Source organism: Chaetura pelagica, unplaced genomic scaffold (genome assembly GCF_000747805.2).
Source record: "Chaetura pelagica isolate M959 unplaced genomic scaffold, ChaPel_1.0 scaffold159, whole genome shotgun sequence".
In the NCBI taxonomy this organism is placed as follows: Eukaryota; Metazoa; Chordata; class Aves; order Apodiformes; family Apodidae; genus Chaetura; species Chaetura pelagica.
Genome location: NW_009954555.1, coordinates 2,451,606 through 2,473,641, shown reverse-complemented (window position 1 = coordinate 2,473,641; position 22,036 = coordinate 2,451,606). Strand labels below are relative to the sequence as shown.

General features: G+C 39.7%; 1 protein-coding gene across 1 annotated transcript in view; it reads right to left on the bottom strand.

Moving 5' to 3' along the window:
* RERE (arginine-glutamic acid dipeptide (RE) repeats) overlaps positions 1–22,036 on the bottom strand; it is a 151,711-nt gene that overhangs the window by 113,353 nt on the left and 16,322 nt on the right.

Sequence of the window (22,036 nt, the reverse complement as noted above, 5' to 3'; positions counted from 1 at the left end):
AACAGAGGAAGGCCTGAAGGGAAATGAACATTCTTTGGGAATGAGGCAACTGCAAGTGCCCTTTGTTTTTTCTGGGCCCTTCTAAGGCTGCTCTTCAAACATTTGACATTTAAAAGCCAAATCACAGGTTACTGGACCAGAAAGTTCTTATCATCTCTCCTGTTCATATCAGCTGAGTTGTTACAGCAATTACCACCCCCCTCTGCTTAATAAACAACATCAAAATCTTTCCATTAAACGCACTTCTTGAAGCCTTTGATTAAAAACACATGTAATACCACCGAAAAGCTGCCAGTGGCAGCATTGTGCCAGAAAAAAGTTTAACTCCACCATCCCTGCCACAAGTGCTCGCTGTTCTGAATGCCTCAAAAGCCAGTCAAGAACATGCTAAGCATATTTGTGCTGTACAAGAGGAACCTGAACCTCCTTTTGTTTTTAAATAACACATCTGCAGTCAAAAACAACCAGCTCGTCTAATGCAGTAAAAATGCCAAAAGGACAAAGTCTGACAGGCAACACTGGGTTCTCCTGCCTGCAGAGGACAGTTTTGCAGGAAGAACTCTGGAATTGTACAGATTTTGTGTGAAATTGTGTATCTTTTACCTACGTGCACATTGAGATTATACTGCAACAAAAAGGAAGGGATCAAAACTGCCAAACGTTTTCCTTGCCCCGGCACCTCACGGGGCTGTGAGCTGGCAGGTCACAGCTTTATTTTTAATTAGGCCAAGACTGTAGATGGTGATGCAATCCCTGAACTTCCCCGTCTCCGTTTCTTATTATATCCCTGAGCAGCCCAGGGCTTTGGACGAGGCTCAGGTCAACACTCACAAAGCACTCTGATACACTTGGATAGAAGAAATTCCTGGTTGGAAGCGAGATATTTCATCCTGCTGCCGTAAGGGACCACCTCATTCTCTCCCCTTCTCTCAAAAGACTCTCCCAGTTTGTCATCCAGTCAATGCACAGAGTTTTGTGCTCATTGCTGTCTCCTCTAAGCTTCACTGCAGGCCTCCAAACTCCCCAATATGTGTTAAAAAAAATAAATTTAAAAATGGAATAGCAGAGGATTACACAGAAGCTTATTAGGAATATTCACATGTTGACACAATGAAGGTAGGAATTCACTTAATTTTGCAGTATTTTATCATCTCATCATCCAAAAATCCCACCCTTAAGGGTGTAATATCTACACACACTGGAGCTTTGTGCTAGTTCAAGCACTCTAATTTGATGGGAAGCCACTGATTTCCCAATTTGAAACTTTCTTTTAGATTCAGAGGATGGCTCCGTTGTTCCCTTCACTGCCTTTCACCCCCGAGGTTCTTGGCTACTCGGCGCAGCCAAAGAGAACAACAACATTTCCTCCCCTAAAATCAGATTCACAATCAGACAGGGAATGAGATTGAATTTCAGGAGGCTGGCTGAATCTAAGAAGTTCTCAGGGAAATGATGAATTGCCCTATGCTGCAACCTGCCAGCACGAATGGTATTGACTTCATGGAGCTGTGAGGCATCGTCAGAGGGGAAGATTACAAAGAAAATGAAATTACAGGGGTTTCATAACACAGAAAAGCAGCTTTTCTTTCATTACACTTCTGGAAAAAAAAGTATCTTTAAAAACTATGGAGAAAAAAATATGAAGGAAGGTTTTGAACCAAAATAGATAATCAAGATGACAGAAAATCAACCTAAGTTGTGTGTATAACCACAGATTTAAAGCCAAGGCACACAGCTACCTTCTATGCTTTTAACTTCTAAAAATTAAATTTTATGCAATAGACATTTCACATGAATTTTAAGTGGTAGAAAAAGTTGAACATGGCCAATGTACATATCTTCAAAAATTATCAGATTCATTCCATATCTTTCAAACCTGAAAGCAGCACATGCTCCACAATGCTGACTGCTCTTCATCTGAACAGAACACACACACAGCACAGTTCAAGGCCTCCACACACAGGGAACACAACCACAAAAATATCATTTACAACAAAGATCTGCAAGTAATTTTTTACTGAAAAGTCTCTGGAATGATCTAACTAAAAATATGCTGACATGGTAACAAGCTGCTATTTGTGCTCTGCTGATAGCAGTAGGGTTTGGACTCTGGGTTGTTTGGTTTGAGTTTGTTTGGGGTTTTTTTGAGTGGGCTCTGATCTAACCTCCTTTCCAAATACCGCTTTCTAACCATGATTGCTGCTTTTTGCCCAATTAATTTCAAAGCTTCATCTTGAGATCATCTTTCATCTTTCTGTACCTACTCTCCAACATGCACAATTTCGTGAGTTTTAACCTGAACTTTAATTCCTTAACAACACGTCTGTCAGGATCTTGCTTTTCACATTTGCATCCTTAATTGCACAGAAATTCCTAGACATGCTATTTTGTCAGCCAATTTTCTAAATACATGTGTCATTTACAGAGCAGACTATACTCACAGGTGTCAAGGCACCAACTTCTGTGGTAGACTATTTATTTTAGAACCATGTGCACACAAAAGAAGTGTCCCTTAGTTCATCAAGTGTTGCTTTTTTTCTTTTTTTTACACCTTTACATATGCAAAGCTGTGGATAGTCACATGCCAAATTCAGATTTGCAGATATCAAAGCAATGGCAAGCAGCTTTAAAGTGGCTGTCAGCTCAAGAAGATTCCCTGTGCTACAAAACTGCATTTTCCCCTTAAATGAAAATATTATCTATTGCTGCAGCACTCTAAAGGTACTCAATTGAGGGTATTGCTGTTGCTGCTGCTTTGGTTTTCGTTCCTTTTCAAAAAACACAAATCAATTTGGGACATTCAACAAGAATTAGATAAAATCTGTAAACGGATTAAAGCATCCCAGTTCACTAGCATCTGGTCAACAAAAAAACAAGTCTCTCCCTTAAAAGGGGAAAAAAAAAATAATAATTTTGAAGGCTCTCTTTAAGTGTGAATGTAGAGATTTCCACAGCATTTGTGACAATACCAAGGTGCCTGTTTTCTTTCAGAACCCACTTGAAAAGAGTTGGTGCACATTACAATTCATACCTTAAAGAGCTTCCACGTCCTCCTCCCAGGGTTATGTCTAACCAAATTGTGCAAATGATCACAGATGTCCTGCAGATTCTCTCAGAGGGATTTAAGCAGTATCCTTCATTACTTGCCCTATTTAGATACCATGTTAAATCACAACTAGCTTTGGAAACAATATACCAAATGCTAGAGATGACAGATGGGCACGCTGGAGTGGGTGAATAGCAGCTATTTCAAAGAAACAAACAGCAAAATAGAAACAAGGAAAAGGACACATCTCCTTTCAAACGTTTTCAACAATGAAACTCTTCAAAAAAAATAAATAAATCATGTGATTAATTCTAAGCTATCAAATTCTTTGTCTTATTTTAACAACATGTTCAATGTTTTAACAGGATCTCCACTAATCAAAATAAACACCTTGTGCATTGCAGCAGAGCAGCTCTGGCCTCACAAAGCCAGTGTTCAAGTGAACATTATGTTCATTTTTTCACACCACAAATTAACCCACTCCTTGGGGCGTTGTTTATCCCCCAAAAATGATGATTTCATTTCACACAGACATTTCTAATTATGCTCCATGACACAGTATTAGCCTGACCCCAATACAAGTGGTAAATGCGACTTGCTCCATGTCCCTCCCCTGCCACATTGAATTGCTACCCATATTTCTACTGTAGAAGTATTTTTACACTTACTCAATTCTGACATATACTAATATTCAGGGGGAGGGAGGGCAAGGTACTCATACCAGATCCCCTGGGGGGCGAAGAACAATAAAATAATTTTAAAAAGAGGGTGGACACAAAATTAAACTATCTAAAAATCAGTAGCTAAATAAATACAGCAAGGATCAGTTTTCTTCCCACTCTGCAACAGAACATGTAATTTCAGGTTCTGGGGATATCTTTTTGTGGGTTGTTTTCTAATTAAATAAGAAACCTGACCAGCTGTTTGTAAAACAAGAAAACCTGGCTTGGAAATACAGAGATTATTACTCCAAATGAATGCTATTTTTGCAGCTTGATTCTTTTAATTCAGATGCAGGTGTATTAACACCCCAATTGCTTCTTGCAAAAACAAAAGCATTGTCAAAAGTGAGAAGTAACAGTTTTCAGCAAGAAAAGGTGAAATAAAAGCACTAAATATAGCAATGTGCAGTTTAATCCTCTCTGCCCCCCTAGCAGAACAACCCAAGGCAGCAGCCCTTTTGCTTCCTGTCCTCTTAACCCGAACCAACACAAAGACTGCAACCTTTAAACCTGTTAGTGTTATCTAATGACTATTCCATCTACAAGAGCTTTTCTAATAGAAACATGCCTTGATGGCTTATCTGGGCACACAAGGCAGGCCACAAAGAACCTGCCTTGATTGAGCGCAGTAATGGCAGGCAGGAAATGAGAAGCCTTGGTTAAGCCGCGGATAATCGATCAGTGTATTCAGTGAAGTGTGAGCTGAGCTGGGAATAAGCTGCCTGGGGTATCAAATATTGTAGTTTCCAGGGTAAAGTCCCATTTCTGTGATCTATGCAGGGGAAAGCATAATTTATTGACAAAACAATATCGGATTTTTTTCACCGTGTCTTGCTCTTGACATTATGTGATTGTTTACAGCAAGAATTTCTCGTGTCCCTTTTATTCACAAGTTAGACAAATGAAACTCTTTTTTGGAATTCATGAAGTCACTTCAGTTTGCTGGAAATTAATTCAGTCTCATGTACAAATAATTCAGAAATGCAAAACAAGCATCGCACTCACCTGAATTTCAAACTCTCTCACTCTGACACATACATACATGGAGAATCAGACACCTTTATGAGCCAGTCCTGAAGACTATACTAGAAACACAGTCCTCCTGCTTTGGTGAGAACATTATTTGTCCTAAATCTCTGTCACAAAGTTTAAGCAAAACTGTTTGCAAACATTATGGACTATAGGCAGGTTATTTGTAGACAGAGCTGCTTCCTACATAAGAAGGGAAAGCACACAAGTCCCACAGACATACCCCTAAATCTCAGCCTACACATATACACATATGTAGGTTTAGAACAACAATCTGTTTGCCTACACCTTTAAACAATTACAAAACATGGCTAAAATGAGTCTTAGATCCTGACTCGTTTTCTGAAAGGTTGTGTTTTCTGCACTCTGGGGAGATGGCCACATAGCCAAAACCTTCAAATCCAGCTATCAAGGCTCAAGCCTTTTTAAAAACACTAAGTGATATGCTACTTATCTGCATGTTAATTCATAGTAGCTGCCATATGCTGTCTCCTAGTGTGGGTGGTTTGGCATTAGAGCTGCTAGACTGTCTTAAAAAAAAAAAATACAGACTTCAGATCACCAGAAGATCTGTAACTATCAAAACTTGCTACACTGCCATTTTAGGAACATTAGATGTTCTGGTGGGACAGCTATTACAGTCACAAGGCAAGAACTCCATAGCATATGTGACAGACAAAGAATAACTATGGTAACTGAGAAGTGGGGAAAAGATCCATCATAAACTGCAACAAATAGCACTAAAAGACTGTGTGATTTCAACAGTAAAGTTTGCCACTTAAGGACACAGGTTAGCACTGCATTTCATTGTGCTTCAACTAGAAGCACCTCTAAGACAAAGCTCAAACTGAGTTACCTGAATGTGTTTTTCTCTTCCCTTTGCTCCTCATAGCTCTGTCTTCCTCACCGCACTTTTACAAAAATCAATTAATATGGGATGTCACCTACCAGCTCTTAATTTTATTTAGTGTCATATATTTTCCTTCCTCCTTTGCAGATGTCCCAAACATCCGGAAATAATTGAGCCAAAATTCAGCCCCAGTCACCCAAGAGCTTATATGCTAGAATTCAAACAAAGATGTGATCAATACGTAGACCCAGCTTCCTCAGCAGACCCTTCCAGTAAAACCAGGGGTTAGCTCTTGGTCATTTGCAAACACCTCAATTACACACCCAGCAAAGCAGAGAAGCGTTTGCAGATTTAGGGGTTACAACTCCATCTGAGTTTTTAGGTGGGGGTGCTAAACATCAGCACCTCACATTAGCCAGGTATCACTCCACAGAAATGGCACTCGTAAGGAAGAGAGCCCTGCACTCCTAAAATTGCACTTCAGAGATAGAATAATCCTCTCCAATAGAATGACAACAGCTTCGAAGAGAGCCCTGCACTCCTAAAATTGCACTTGAGACAGAATAATCCTCTCCAATAAAATGCCCAAAGAGCTAGTAAGTCCCAGCTAGAATCAGATTTGGATGACAAACTCCTTCAAACACCTCTATTCCCTTCTTCTGTTACTATTTTCTCATTGTTGTCAAAACAATGTCCTCTAATTATTTGCTTCCAAATGAACTGCCAAGGGGTGCATGTCAGCAATTCCCCTTGAGACAGAGGGGATGACATTGATTATGCAGAACGCCAACAACAGGGTATCAATCTGTGAATTGGGCACCATGTGAAAGAAAAAGGAAACACAAGGAACAAATGAAAATACCATTAGACAATTAGTCATTTGTTTCCAGGATACAGGCCCATATGGAATGATAACTTTAGTAAGACACTTGCCACAAGCCAAATAAAAATTAAACCAGTCTTTTTAGAATCTTGAAAAAAAATTCTAAAAAGCAACTGTGAAATATCCAACTGAAATGGAGTTTTTAGGCTTTACCAATTGTGTTAAAAAATAGGTCTCACTTTAAAACCTTGTTCTTTGACAGTGTTTCTTAAAGGCACAGGGCTATTAAAATCTAACATGAAGTTCTGTTTTCTACTGAGACAGAAGAACAAAGGTGTTTTAAAAATCTACTGTAGAAATTACTCGCTTATGTTAGCTAAGTTATTTATAGAATGAGACACTTACATGTATGCTAAAGAGTATGTGTAATTATGTAAGAACAACTGCAAACTAGCATTGATCAAAAAGACTACAAGGCTACCCTAAAATGAAGCTAGGAGGGCATGTGCCATCTGTCAAAGCACAAGTTTTTGATACATTCAACTTCAAACCAGCCTTTCACACCCAGGCTCTCTGGACTCCTCTTTCAACATTAAAAAAAAAAAAAAAAAAAAAAAGTATCCATCTCTTTTAATTCCTTTGGAATTCCACTTGTATTCATACCCCAGAAAATGTGATCAGCAACCAACATCATCTTCTCTGTTTTTGCAAAGATTATAGAAGAGGTCAATTAGGACCAAACAGGAAATTACTCCAGGCAGTCTTTGCCCAACTTATTTGTGTTTTCTACCCAAATTCCTGAGGCAATTTCCTTCTTACCTACAACACCTGATTAATCCCATGTTCCCTACTTTTAGTTCATGGTGACACAGGAACAGAGGACCAGAAAGTGCACACTTACATCTTGCATCACATCAAATATCAGCTATTAAACGTACACTCATTCATAGACTTTCAGCTACTGAGCAATCCAGAAAACAGATTTCAACACAGTCTCATTCAAGTTTTCAAGAAGAAAAAGAACATTACTCGTGTCAGGTAATGACCATGAAAGACTTTTGTATTTAAATCAAACGAGAGTATTTATTTAATAAACTTTTTGGCTTTACTAGAAACAAAGCTGCTCTCTATGCCAAGATGTAGCAAGTCACCTGTTGTCCTATCAGTGAAACACACTTAAGTACAATACCCTTAAAATTTCAACTGTAAATGACAAAAGATAATTTCATCTTGTAAAAAAAGCAGTTATGCTTAAAAACTGGCCGGCTTAAAATAAAACTATCATAAGATCTTTCATGAAGGTTATGGGTCATTGCTTACTACCTCATTTAATCCCTTTGTGGTATCTTTCTGCTTCGTTTCCCTTTTATGTTCTTTGAATCCCATCTGTGGTTCATGGTGTCAGTTATGCTGAGTAAAAGCAAAAAGTAACCACACTATTACAGTGTACAAGTCTCCACGAACAAGCCTGTTTAATTACAGTTGTCAGGGCTAAAAGACAGCGTGTCCACCCATTTCCCCCACCACGAAAGCTCCTGTGGCACAAAAAGCTTTCCCCAACTGACTCCTCCTGTGCTGGGGAAAATCAGCAGATGCCTACCCCAGCAGACCCCCATCAGGTCAGTGTGCATTCATCTGATGAAACCCAGGCAGATAAACTTTGTATAAGCTGCCTCCACAAAGGCCCAGGAGAGCAGAGCAGAGATGCCCACTGTAGCTGTGGACAAGCAGTTAGGTCCATCCAGGCTGACCCTTTGTTTTAGCAATCTCCACACAATCATGGAGAGGTTTAGGTTGGAAGGGACCTTAAAGATCCCCAAGTAGCCTTGTGCTGGAAGACTCTTCCTGACACACATTTTTATACGTGCACACACACAGTGCACTCAGCTCCACTGCACAAAAATCACAGGTGCAGCCAGAGATGCCACATCTCAGCTATTATTCCTCCAAGCACCACAAAAGCCCGACACAAAAGCCAAACAGGGCTGAGCATTCAGTAATAGGCTGTAATTAAAATCACTACTAGAGAAGGCAGTAAGGACTATTTCTGATCGCAGCATCTCTGTTCATGTTTACTCCTTCTCCAAACTCCACTTTGATTACAGATGCTGCTCCCTTTCCAGCAGAAGGGAACGTGGCAGCCCAGCCCTCCTTCACACCCGGGCTCATTAGCATCTCTATTGCTGCACCTCACACCATGCACAGTGCACAGCAAATACACTCGGTGTCAAGCATAATAAGCAAACAGTTACCTAACAACTAATGGTATTACAAATGCATTCAACTAATCATTGAATATATGCTCCGGTAATTAAATTCCATCAAGGGGTTGTTTGGGGTTTTTTTAAGCATTATCCCAAAGAAACACAACACTGAAATGAAGATACCATTCAGACTATGCCTGACATTTGCCATTAAATGTCATTTATAGTATATAGCTCAAATCTAATTGCTGAGCACCACCAGCCACAGTATTTATCACTTCTATTAAAACAAGCAGCACACAGCAGTGGGGCTATTTGAAGCCATCATATACAGTTTAAACAGATTTCTCACCTTTTAAATATCAAGAGGCCACATTTTCTTTAACATCTCACTAAGGGGTTTGCCTTTTAACAAAGAGATACCAAGAGCTAAAGGATAAAACAACCAAGAGACATTTGCTCTGCAAACCCAGCGCAGAGTTTGAACAGTCATATACGGCTGTTAAAATATTGCCTAATAGTCAGGGGAATTTTATGACAGGAAAAACTGAAGCACCTCTGCAAACTGGTCTGCTTTGCTAGCAGGCTGGGGTTTAGAATTGTAAAAAGAAAAGGGAAAAAAATACCGATCAGCCAGATCCTGTGACTTGGCTATTTCACCACAAAAGCAAATGGTGTTCCTATGAGGAAACAAAGTGTACTTGGAAAATAAATGCTTGGAAAGTAAATGTTTCCTGGTGCAGCTTCTCAGAAGATATAACCACTGCTTATGAAATAATCAGTTACTTAAATGTTCACATCCTCTACGAAGCTGCACCTAACATGCTGTGTTATAGAATAAAGGAACATTTTCAACCAGAAAAAAAACCCCAAACCAGTTTTCTACACATGTGCTTCATATATTAGCATGTTCAGACAATGGCTGATAAACAGGGTCATGACTCAGTCTTAGTTAAAAAAAAGGTTGTCAGTAATTAGTGTGAAACAAACCAGAGCAGCTAATCTAGAAAATAAAACAGCAGTCTTAAAAAAATGGCAAGTTGTGGAAGATATGACTGTATCTTACCATGCAGGGAATTTCTAATAGAGATTGTTGCTGCCTGCCCCAATATCAATGGCTAGAATTAACAACACTAGACATTACATTTTCAGTTTGTATGAAAATTAGTACCACATAAATCCACCCAAAACCAGGTCCACAAACTGCAATCTAATCTAAACCTGTAGATTGGAAAGCCTCCATTCCTCTGGAAATGGAAAGATATTGAAAATGCTAAAATCAGCAATAACTACACTGGAAAATTAAATCTATACATTTACCTGCTTTAAAAGAAAAAGGCTCAAAGGTGGGAGAAGAGTACAAAAGAAAAACTTGTCAGGTGCTGAAACGCATGTGTGAACAGAGACAGTAACTAAGATGAACCACATGTTCTCAAACAAGGATATATAGTTTTTAAACATATAGTACACATAAGGGACACCATCTGCACTACACCCTCATTTGAATTAAGGTTAAAGTAAATACAGACAGCCAAGCTAATACACAATGCTAAGGCTAATCATTTGTCTTGGGCAATATTATCATCACAGAACTACAACTTAAACAAATGAAGCAACTAAGTGCTTCCATTTTAAAAAGTCAAGGTGTAAAGTCAGAGATCTGAAGGAGGCTTTGAGACCAACTAGTAGCTGCATAAACCATTTAGTCCTCTTGGAGAATTCAAATTAACTTACTTTCTTACTAGAGGCACTGGATGGAACCCATCTTTGTCAGAGTCAAATGCTCTTGACCCAGAAATCATCACATATTGTTAATGCAAGTTTTTAACCTTTCCTATTGTCCTGGGCACAAGGACTCATATGAAACATGTCATCACAGCCAATTTTTTTACAGACTTATTGAAAGCAACAGGACATCTGATTAAGAATTCTGTGTGCAACCATTACCTGTAATTGCAGACACTGGCAAGTACCTTACAAAAAACCCCCAAATTTTCATAAAGCAAAGCAAGGCATCCTCACTAAGTGTTACTACAACTTGTGAAGGAAACTGCATAAAACCCAATTTGACTGGTTTAGCAATGGCTCATTATTTAGATTGGTTGCCTTTTACCAAGCACAATCTTCTCAGCATGACTTAAAAAAAATCTTTTTCAAATCATCATGAGCTTAGTTCTTCCAACTGCTTCCCAGGAGTCTCACTTGGCAAACAAAAACGTGTAGGAGATTATGCAGCAAAACTAGGTGCTCTCTCTTCTATGGATACATTTGAGAGAGAAGCCTCCTTCTATCAACCCTGGAGCACACATTTGGGAGACTTTTGCACTCGTCTGCAGTTCTGGCCATACCAGCCCTCAAGAGTTCTGCTTGTCACAAGCTCCTGCATGTGCCTGCACAGACCAGCACAGGGCACAGACCATCTGCTCTGACACTTGGGAAGTTATGAGAATGTTGCCAGGCTGGAAGGGACCTCTGGTATTACTTAAGAGATGGAAAATAAACTTTAATATTATAAATAAATAAATAATAATAATAATACTAAAAAGAGTCCTAGTGCTCAGGGACCCTGACCCTAAAAGGTGTGGAGGTAGCTGAGTATTTATTACCTTCAAAAAGTTAAATAAAATACTTACGCACTGGTACAAGTAACACTGACAAATCTGTTTTCCAACACCCAAACTCATGTAAATTACAGCACTCGTCCTACAAGTACTTACCAATGAGTAAAGTAATAAATAAATGTTTAATATAATGCAATATTGCTTAAAATTTAGACATTTACTATGCATTTAGTGTACTGCAAATGCAGGCATGTCCAGATACTCTCCCAGCTGGTTTATTTTCCTGGCCCAATATTTTTACTGACAAATAGCAACCTTGGCTTAATTGCCTCTCATCATTCAGCATCAAAAAGCAAGTCTTAAAACACCAGCTCAAGCCACTGTGCTAGCTCTTTTTGGCACCTGGGACAATCACCAGGTGGGGAAGGGAGCACATCCAAAGGACATGCCCTTCCCAACCACAAGTGCAGATCATTCAGTATACAAGAATCACACCAAGTCACAGGTTCTGCTGGGAGACTGCAGAGAGCATCATGACAGCTGCAGTTTCCAGATGAAAGATTTATGATGATCTTTTACCACAGTTCATGAAATTTTGCACTTCAGACTGTGAGGCTTTTAGCTTAAAGGGCCAAACTTCTTCAAAACTCAAACAGCTTATATTGAATGAATGTTCTGAGGGCTCAGAAAGGCATGCAGGAAACAGCATCTGAAACGGGATTTCAGATATTTCCTTACAAATTTTCCTCACCTATTGCAGGGAAGCACTCGATCACAGCCTGAATTGGTGATAATAATCTTCTTTGATCATGAGCACAGCACAGGGAGCAAGAATTCTGAGGTTTATGAACAATTTTGCAGTACAAATATGCAAAACAGCATGACACATCAGAACCAGAAAACTAACACCAAATAATAGCTCCCGTTTTTTTTTAAATCATGTTTCTCAACCTTTTCAGTAACAGACATTCTGAAAAGCATCCCAGGGAAAACCCTTCTGCTGATTTCTTGCCATCCATTGCATGCATTGTGTGATATTATATATTGTGCACCTTCTGCTTCACTAGGTCCTAAGGTTCAGACATATCAAAGCACTCAATTGCCTTTTTCTTTTTTTTTTTTTTTTTTTTCTTTTAACATGAGGAATATGAAAGCACATACTGAAGCTGGTCCTTGTTAGCAGGCCTATTTTCATCTCTTTAAACTCAAAGAGAGCAATTCCCTTGAAAACTGTCACAGCATTTTTGCAATCCATAAAGAGGAAGTTCAACAGCCTTAGGTCACTAATCATAACTACAGTAGATACAGAGCATAAATTATGTCTTTCTATTTCACAGCAGTGAATCATGTATATTCTTTTATCTTAATTACTTGATTCTTTCCATAAATCGAATATTCCAGGCATGTTTGCAGCCAGGAGGGTGTAAACAGCTGCAACTCCTTTCTCTAAAGCAATATTCCCTGCATCTTTTTTCCACCTCTCCTCCTTTCTCAAACCTCATCTCAACCATTCCCTCCCATTTTCTTCTTCCACATACAGCCAGCAATACAGATGCCACATTTATTGCTGTTTCTATTGCACAGCTACTTGTAAACAAATTGGTAAAGCTGTCAAGTGGCCTTAGCTCCAATCAAGAATCTTTTCCATATATGAAAGCACTGATGGGCAGATGAAGTGACCACTCTTGGCATTTCTTAGATACTTCACACAGCACATGAAGATGCCACATTGAGTCATAAATGTGGGATATGAACTTCCTAGGATGTTCATTCACTGCAAAGCCTTAGCTTTCCCAGCAAAAATTGGGATACAGAGCATAAAAGAGCAAGTGCAAGCACTTGGGGTTAGGCTGTTTGAAGAAAGCCCCTCTGAATCAGCCACCCACTGGAATTCTCCAACTGCAAACCACTGCAGCAGGTGGTTTTTTTCCTCACAGTCATCAGTATGAGACACAGCCAGCAACAGCACCTTTTACATTCAGTGCTGTAAGGCACTAAATTGATTATTTGACCTGCCAAAATCCTCACACTGACTGTGACTAGCAATGAATCCAGTTCATGGAAATCTCAATCCTAAAAAATAGAGCTTTGCACAACTACTTGGCTAGGAAATCTGGATGAGCAAGACCCAGAAGTTCACCAGCACTCGTGGCAGGTCTGATCTAAGGGGAACCAAATTTGTAAACAGAAGAACCTTCTTTACAGCTCTTCAGATGTTCATTACCACGTCCTAGACTAGAATCTGCTGTTTTCCTCAGATAAGCTGATTCCAACATCTGTCCCAGCAAAGATCCTCTGTGCATCCTAAGACTGAGACATTCCCTCCAGCCAGGGTTTTACAGCGAAACTACAACTGCCTTGTTCTGTGTTAAAATTCCAAGAACTTCAAAGAGCTCCATGACATTAGGCTCAATTATTGAGCCTCTTTCACCTCTCTCCACTCATCTGATTTCTAAGATGTTTACTGACCTAAGGAAGGAAAAAAATGACCCAGAGCCAAGAAGATCCAGTTATCCAGACATCTGCAAAGTGGATTAAGAAAATCAGAGAAAGCATACAGATGACCAGAAGAGAGAGACATCTTTCTACAACTTTGCTGTCCCAGCTTTATATGTAAACAGCAAATTCATAAAGAGATTTATTTGACAACAAAAGGTATCTGGAAAGAACCACCCTTCCACCCTCTAATGGCCCAATTTCGCTACCTATTACAACACTTTTTTAACCTAGGATGCTTTAAACACACCATCTCTAAGGCAAAGAATTACCTGACATGCCACACAGTGAAAAGACAATTCCTTTTACTGTTCATAAAATGCAAACCATGCATGGAACTCTGGTTCAGCAAACTGTAAGCTGTCAAAGAGGTTAGTCATGAGGTGCCTCTGCACCTCCTAGTCATTATTAGGAAGTGGGAAAAAGAGGTTTTGCCTCTTCTACTTCTTTATCACATGCTGCTCAAGGCAACAGACTGTTTTACACAGCTCATGTTTCAACTGAATTTTATATTACTGAGCTTAGCTACAGAAGAGCACCTGTTAAGAGAGCACTCCAAGGGCTGCTGTGAAGGCATTCCTATCCTTTGATTTAAAAAAAGTCTAAGATTCATCTCAAGAAATCCACATCAGATCGCAATTACAGGAACAGAGTCCACAAGCTTAGGCCATCACTCCATTTGCAGAGTAATTCCTCTCTCATCATCACAATTTGTTGTGAAAGTGGCAACTCCTGAAAAACACTCTCTCTGCCTCACTCTCTTCAAATTTTCATAGTGCCAGAAGCCGATTTTTGAGAAGGATTCTTACATTTAGATGATTTTCTGGTTTATATTTACTGCTGTAATTCTATTTTGCTATTTTTAAAAGGATGTTTGACAAATAAAAGGGAAACTGTTCTTTTACAGAGCGTTGCTTTCACTGGCCACATTAACAGAACATAAAGGGGGATGGAACAGGAATTGCTTCACAGAACAACACAGCCTGTATATTTTCCAAAAGTGAAAGGTTCAAATAAAGTTTAAGATTTGCTGAATGCAAGTTTGTTTAATATTTTTGCATTGCTTTTAACCTTAAAACATGCCAAGAAACAAAACACTGAAAGGAACAGATTTTTAAAAACCTGAGAACTTCTGCTGAGAAAGCAGAGCAGGATTCTTATGCACTAATTTAATTAAAGAGTTATTTTCCTTTTAAATACCTTCTAATGGCCCAAAACGAACTCAGGCTGATTTAAAATCAATCACTTTAATCAAAATTACAAGTTCAAATTCTCCATGGATTAGTGTTCAGTGACTACAGAGTCAAAAACACACATCCATCGCATCTCTACTTTTCACTTGCTCCAAGTCCCAAGCAGGGACAAGACCTGGTTATTTCATTCACACCCAGCAGATGGGCAGCCAGCCAGCCCCTCGGCCCCACTGCTGCTCCCTAACACAGCCCTCCTGCCTGCTGGAGAGGAGGGAAAAGGAATTTGCACAAGATCTGAAGCTCTATTAGACAGGCACCAGACTTGGAGCATTTTCCTGAGGGGCTGAACCAGCCTCTGCTGGACACACAGGGAGCTGCATCATCCTCCCTTGTCATTCACAGACACACACTTCCCAAGTCTCCCAGGAGCATCTAGACAATTTTCCCTTTCACACACCAGCATTTTTGACCTCTAGCCAGCAACCTGCTAGAATAGACATCTTTCCTCAGATTTTTTTAATCTATCCAACGTCAACCCCTCTTGCCACAGTGTGGTGTGCTAACCTCAGATTTACTAAAGCCAGACCAAATAATCATGCTTGATCTACACAACCATGACACACCACACCCAGGGTAGTACATGGAAACAACACATCATTAGTGAGCATCAAGAAACCTGACGCTTCCCAACACACACCAGTTGCCCGGTGACTGTCACGTTATCAACTGCTTCATAGGAAAGAGGAATAATGGATGATCTTTATGGATAAAGACAATTTGGTCCCTGCTGGAGCAGCAGCACGACAGGAAGGCAAGAAACACTTGCCAGGGAAGCTGCCCAGAACTGAAGATGAACAGACGTGTGTGCAATAACCTTAAATGTCCCCAAGTCCTGAAATCTTAAGGAAACCAGGGAAAACGGAAAGAATGAGTCCAACAAATTCAATATGGGGCAGGGAAGGAGGAACAGATTTCTGACTACACTCACCTCTACACGGATTCAGATGAAGAGATTTCTCTACCAAGACTGCCAACACTCCCCACCTCCCACCTTCAACCACGCACTGCAACTCAACAGCACTTTCTCCAATGTAGCCAGAAAAATCAAAGGTGTTTATTTTACATATAATACATGATTCTCTTCTGCTCATGTTTTATTTTTAAGCATCCAGATAGGACTTAAAAGCCCAGCAAGTTGCTTGCCCATCTCAGCTGTCCTCAGCCATACCTACACCACAGCTGTTAAGTTCAGAACTATGATAACCCACCACTGAAACCCAGCTCCCTGCTGATGTCATGGCTAGCACAGACAGCATTTTGGCTAGCTTCTGGTGGGATGTCTATCATGTCCTACATCTCCACATGCCACTGGCCATTTGATTAGCACAGAAGCATTATCACTACCTTGAAGCACAGTATGAAGCCCATCAGTAAAGCTGCCCTTTCCTTGCAAAAGGCAAGCAACCAAATAGGGAGGGATGACACATACTGAAATATAGTGACCACAGTGACATTTCATATTCTGTAAGGAAAACCATTTTCAAAGCTGGAAAACAAATTTCTTTAATGAATTATCCTCACCAGCTTATGAAGCATAACAATGTATCTTTGGAGACTTAGCACAGACACAAGAAATCTGACAGTGCTCAAGTACCCCCAAATGACCAGAGAGAAAATTTCAACTTCAATAATCCTAAAGGTCAGAAGCATTATTAAACATGACAGATGCCCTCACTATTCAACACTAGAGGACATGGCTAAATTTATTCTCACTCCATTTTCTCTTGCTACATGTAAAGCAGCTAATGTACCATTTAATACTTGGGGTTTTTTTTTCTTCTAAAAGCTAGAAATAACAACCTCTTTTCTCCATATTCAAGTTGACACTTACTGATTTATTTAGCAGTCAATTAGCTCAGCACCAGGTGCAGGAAACAGCTAGGTTTACTTTGGGTGAGCAGGAGGAAACAAGACAGTAAAAAAGTGGAAAAAAAAAAAAGCAAAAGGTGCTGAGGAGTACACTGCCATGACAAAGGGCCTGACAAACCTAAAAATGAGCCATAATACAAAGAGGGACATTAATAAATTCTATGGGTTAGGCACCTACCATCAAGCTATTGCTATTAGACATGTCCTCATGTCCAAATAATCAGCCACACATGTCCCTATTGCTAACACAGCATGGGAAAAGCAATCCCAATTATACCCCACATCCATAAGTGGCACATTCTTGTTTTTCCCCTGTTTTCTCAATGTCTGTTTTCGTCCTTGGCTCACAGTCAGACAGGGGTGGAGGGATGTTAGTGGAATTTGTATCAACCGTGCTTCCTACTTTCCTTTTTTAAAAAAATTAGGAAAAAATACCACAATAGCAATTTTGCAAAATGAGGATTGGATTTCACATTCAGTCCTATTTTTGTCCCCCTGCAATTTTTAGAATTCCCTTTTCTGTTTTACACAGAAGCTGCCTCTCAAAATAAAACCGCTTTAGAACACATGGGAGCAATTTTCTGATTTAAACCAAGCTGACAAGCATCATCAGCTCCTATTAATGCCCTGCCTGTCATGTTCTCTCTTCTGGAGTCTGCATGTTACATGGTGCACACATGGACAAGCATCTCGCCACCGGCAGCAGCGCAGGATGTTCAACCAGCTCTGCTGTCCCAGGGAAGAGCTGGCACAGCCTCTGGCTGGGGGGGTGAATCCTCAACAGCCTCCAGACAGCCTTGCATTTTTCATGTGGCAAGAAGCCAGCAATGAAAATTCCAATTGCTGGCCTTCTGAATGCCCAGTGGTGCAAAAACCAACAGGGTAATCGAGTGAAAACAAAAGCAAACAGAAAACCCCCTATGTATTATTCTGTGGTTTGTTTTTTTTCTGTAGCCCCTGAGTTGTTGGGTCTGGATTACAATTGTAAATATCAAGCCCATATGGAAGGGAACGAAGGAAGAGCTGGAGCTGAGCCTTAAAAAACATACATACATACAGTCCTAACATGCAGCTATTTAATAATTTTTCTTAGCATTGCTATATAATTTGTTTTAAACCCCACAAATGAATACCCTCACCATTTCTAACAGACAATGATGAAATTGTGACATAACATTGTTGCTCTGTATAAATTACTTGCATCAATGCATTACCAAAGCTTCTCAGAAAAAGGAAAAAAAAAACCCTCAAAAAACCTCCCCACAAAAATGCTAAACATTCTTTACTTGACAAAATAATGCCACGGATGAAATTACAGATCTCTGCCAGCATCAACCAAGTCTGAACACAACAACCTCACACAGCCCTCTGCACTTTGGGAATGTGAGATATGCTGGTTTAGCTACTTCAGAATGGATGGTTTCTGCCTTCAGAAGATATACAATAAAATAAAAAGAATGCTGCTCTATTTTTTCACTAAGCTCAATGAAACTCCACTACCCATAAATCCACAGAGCAGCCTCATTCCTCTTTCTTCAATTCTGAACTCTCATCTGAAAGACATTTCAAATACTTTGCTAATTTAACACACCAAAAGCAAGCAAAGCAGCAGAGCACTTGAACAACAGACTTACTACCAAAAGAATTCCTTCTCTACATGTATGCGACAAGACCAAACCCTGCTGTGTAACACAGTTTAGTATCTGTGAAAATTCAAAGTGTCATCTGGGGAAAAGTAAACAAAACAAAATCTACAGAGCAGGACTGTAAAAAAGAGAATTATCAAAATGGATTCATATGCATCTGGAATGATTTTCATACAAAATTCCCAGCAAATCTCCCTGTGCTGCTGACAAATCACCAACTGAGGTAAATCCCAGATAATGAAACATCGTAAGAAAGGCTCTATTTAATAATTTAGCCCCTGTCAAGGAGTTTGTATTGATTCTTGTTTTCAGCACAGGGAGAGAATGTTATCTTCAGCCTTACGGCTCAATGACAGCATCAGTGAATTTAATCACTGTGCAGCTCCTGCCATGCAATCCTTAAACTGTCACCTCTGATTCTTCATCATTCCTTGCCACTTTGTTCAAAGCCCCTATACCCACATTTTCATACTAATCTCCCACCCCACACATGCCCCTCTGCAATCACAGCAGCATTTCAATCTGCTTCACATTAGACATAAAAGCCAATCTCATTTGCAGACTAAATTTTTTATTTTAAATAATTCAGCACTCCTTCAAATGTCTCCTTTGTCTCTCTCTTATTAGCAAGTCTGCTCCAAACCTTAAGAACAAACTTAGCTGTGCTGAAGGGAGGACTGAGCAACCAAGGGACAGCAGTTCTAGCAAAGGTTTTTTGCAAAAAGCAAATCTTTCAGCTTTTTCTTGGCTGCAGAAGGGGAGATGCATCTGGAGAAGGAGGAATCTATATTAATCAGCATTTTTTCCACACCAAAAAGGAAAGGTCATGCTGCCTCATAACTGGCCAGGAAAAATTACCCGCAAATTAATTCAGCTGCAGTTCAGGGACAGAACATCAATTCATCTACAAACAGAATGAGGCTTTTAAATACATAAATGCTTGTGGCTACAAAAACCCTCACTCAGACATTTGCATTCAAAAACACTAGCTCCTGTAAAAGTGCAGAGAATAACAGATGTAATTTTAACATGTTTGCTGAATTGCAAGGCCAAGTGCAGGAAGAATGCAAAGAGGAGGAAGCATATACTGCAGAATTAGGAAAAAACCACACATTTCTTTTAATTTCCCCTCTTTATTCCAGGTAAGATGCAACACTTTCCATTTTATAATCCTTTGGATCACAGTAAAATGATCCCACAGGCCCATACAGACAAGGTCATCATACACAGATTTTCTATTACAGGGCACTAGCAACGTTTCACAACTGTCTTTTTATGCACTTCTGCCTTTCCATCCAGACTATAAATTGTTACAAGGCCCTGGGGCAATCCAGCTGTACACGCCATTCAAATCAGGCTTCAAGGAGAAAGCACCACAGCCAAGATGCTTCAATCAAGTAAACATCCAAGGCACAAAGGGCAACTGCATCACGATTAATAATGTTTTATTTTATTTGGCAAATTTGCCAGTTTTTCCGTTTTAAAGTTTCTCTCCCCTGCTCAGATTCAAAGTGTAGTCCATTTGCATTTTAAATCTGACATCAAATTAAGTCAAACCACAATAAATCAGAAGCATGCTGCTGAAACCCATTTGCTGGTGGGGTCCTGTTTCTCTCTCTGGAAAAAAGGAAAACCTTAAAAAGGAAATTTGGACTTATTTATCAACCACTGAAAATTCATACCAAGAAAGGTCTAAATGACAGGATTAGAGGGCAGATCTGAAAATGTATTATATTTGTACAAATTAGCTTGTATCATGGTCAGAGATATCCTGGTATTACCAGCAGCTGCGCTCAGTGCTTGGGAACCAAATCTGCTGCTTCTCCCAACCTCGGCTTAACCTAATACAAAAACTAACACAACTGATGAAGGGAATAACCCACCTCTGCAGCATCACAGCTCTGCTTAACATGAAGCAACACACAGCAACAAAATAGGGGAGGGCAAAAGAGACAGATCACAAAGAAATGAGCAGCAAGAAAAGTTTTATCCCAAGGATTTTATGGTCATTGGTGAAGTGCAGTCATTCCTCTGGAAAGCAGAACTGCTCTTCTAGTATAATTTTTAGTAGAACTGATTCATCTTCATGTCAAGGGAAACCTGTGATGCAAGTATAAGCTAATGCATCCAAGTACACCATCCTACCTGCCATAACTGCTGTACTGCAAAGAGCATGAAGAGGGAAACAATTATTAGGTTCTCCAAGTCACAAGATCTAGACACTAGATTACAAAGCTGCTCTGAAATTACTTGTCAAATCTGCTTCCGGAACAGTACAGCTTCATCAAGATTTCAGACCTTAGTGGAAAAAGGAAGTTAAGCTTCAGTTTACTCCAAGACACTGAATTGTACTCTAGCATCAGCCCCAGAATTACCCTCAGTGCCCTTCACCCTGCAAGGTAGCACATATGTATCAGACAGTATTTGCTTTGTCATTTTTAACTCCTTTTTCCTTTCTTTTTTTAAAAGCAAGCTTACATTCCTTGTTTTAATCAGTAAAAAACCACCACCATCACCTATGCCTGAGCTGCACTAGAACAACAGGAAGTAGAGGGTAAGACTCATACATTCAGCCAAAAACTTTCAGTCTGACAACCAACACGATAATGTATTTAATTAGTGGGCGACATTTCAAAGCTGTTGGCTTTAACTTCCCTGCTTCACTTGACAGATTTAGCTGAAGGCAAAACAAGATTGTTTTACTGTTGGTATCTCACACTAGAAAAGAAATCAAGTGTCCTTTCCACTGTACAGCGTTTCTCTCCCACAACAGTAAAATCAACAGTGACAAACACTGGAGATCCATTATTCCAGCATAATTAGCATCAAGGGTTTGGTTTATTGTTTTATAATTATTACAAGTTCCTGTTATGCATTATGCCAGGAAGGAAAAATCATCTAAGAAAAATCCAAGAACCCAAAGGAGGCAAAAGTAAACACAAAACAATGATACTATTTCCATGTGGGGAAAATAAAAATATGCAAAGCTGCCAGCAGCCCTGATGTCACCTCCTTTGCAGGGTGAAAACTTAAAAAAGAGAAACCACTCAAAATGTTAAAGGTACTAAAAATATACTGCAATACATTTCCACACAGTTTTGCAAACAGCTTTAATGTGTTGTACAAGACCAATGCTGACAACAGAAGCTTCAGCTTTTGTTGTTAATATCCTGAGCAATTAATGTATCTCAGCATGAACGTATTGCCCAGAATGGCAACGAGCACATTGTCATTCCAGTCAGACACAAGAGCACCTGCTAGTGTGCAAGAGCAGTACAACTGTGGCTTAACCCACTGCTAGAACCTGTTAACTACAAACCAAGGAACTCCAATGCTGACAACAGAAGCTTCAGCTTTTGTTGTTAATATCCTGAGCAATTAATGTATCTCAGCATGAACGTATTGCCCAGAATGGCAACGAGCACATTGTCATTCCAGTCAGACACAAGAGCACCTGCTAGTGTGCAAGAGCAGTACAACTGTGGCTTAACCCACTGCTAGAACCTGTTAACTACAAACCAAGGAACTCCCTTAAAA